The sequence below is a fragment of the Arachis ipaensis genome, chromosome B04, assembly GCF_000816755.2.
Source record: "Arachis ipaensis cultivar K30076 chromosome B04, Araip1.1, whole genome shotgun sequence".
NCBI lineage: Eukaryota > Viridiplantae > Streptophyta > Magnoliopsida > Fabales > Fabaceae > Arachis > Arachis ipaensis.
Genome location: NC_029788.2, coordinates 33,460,132 through 33,461,879, shown reverse-complemented (window position 1 = coordinate 33,461,879; position 1,748 = coordinate 33,460,132).

Here is a 1,748-nt window from a genome sequence, read left to right as displayed (position 1 = left end):
AATTGAATAGAAAAACAGTAGTACTTTGCATTAATCTTTGAGGAACAGTAGAGCTCCACACCTTAATCTAAGGAGTGCAGAAACTCTACTGTATGAAAATACATAAGTGATAATGGTTCAGGCATGGCCGAATGGCCAGCCCCATGAAAGTCTAAGATAGCATAAAACTGATCAAAGATGTCTAATACAATAGTAAAAAGTCCTATTTATAATAAACTAGTTACTAGGGTTTACAGAAGTAAGTAATTGATGCATAAATTCACTTTCGGGGCCCACTTGGTATGTGCTTGGGCTGAGCTTGAATGTTACACGTGTAGAGGTCAATCTTGGAGTTGAACGCCAGTTTGTAACATATTTCTGGCGTTTAACTCTGGCTTGTGACGTGTTTCTGGCGTTTAACTCCAGACAGCAGCGTAGAACTGGCGTTCAACGCCCTTTTACGTCATCTAAACTCGGCCAAAGTATGGACTATTATATATTGCTGGAAAGCTATGGATGTCTACTTTCCAATGCAATTAGAAGCGCACCATTTTGAGTTCTGTAGCTCCAGAAAATCTACTTTGAGTGCAGGGAGGTCAGAATCTAACAGCATCAGCAGTCCTTCTTCAACCTTTGAATCTGATTTTTGCTCAAGTCCCTCAATTTCAGCTAGAAAATACCTGAAACCATAGAAAAACACAAAAACTCATAGTAAAGTCCAGAAATGTGAATTTAACATAAAAACTAATGAAAACATCCCTAAAAGTAACTAGATTCTACTAAAAACATACTAAAAACAATGCCAAAAAGCGTATAAATTATCCGCTCATCATTTTTCATACCTAATGGCTGCTAGCTACGATTCTATCAATAGTATTACCTATGGTAGATTATGTGATGAAAAAGTTTGGAAAATAAAGACAAGAATCATAAGGTTATGGAAAGTCGCATCCAAATTTGACAAGAGCAAGACGACTTACATAGAAATGGTTCTAATGGATGTTAAAGTTAGTCGATTATTTTTCATGATTCTTTTAAGTGATGTTAGGTCCAATTTATAAATATTTTTTGTTCGTATTTTAAACTTATTTGATAAGTAAACCATTATAATCAAAGACAGTGCCATTTAATAGCTTTATAAGTGCTAATAGTTTTTATATTTAATTTGTTAAGAAGGAGTCACGTATAATAAATACGGTCGATGATCGTAAAATTCCTGACAATCATTTCAATTTTCTTACTCATGCTGATATACTGAAACAAACAAATAAACAATCCAACTTATTTGGTACGTAGTTAATTTGTATTAATCTACACAAAACTGTTTTTTTTATTTTAATTTTTGCAAAAAAATCATATAATAGCATCATTTTATCGATAACATAAATTTTAATAGTTTATTTATATAAATGTTTAAAATTGTATTGCGACTTTTTTAAAGGTATATCCTTTTATTAATATATTGTTTGTTTTATTGTTTAATATAAAATAAATTTGTAAAATTTTTTAATTTATAAGTAATTTATTATGTTATTCATTTATTTGTCATTAATTTGATGCTTTTAATTTTTTTTCAATTAGATGTTATTGGACTCTTGACTGAAAAAAAGAGCTTATATCATGATCAAAAATAGGAAGAAGTGACCATTACATTGCGGTTGATTTACATGATTTAGAGTATGTGAAATTTTAATATTTCACAATAAGATTTTGTTTTGTAACAATTATCTATACATATACAAAATATTTTATCTTTTTTATTATATATT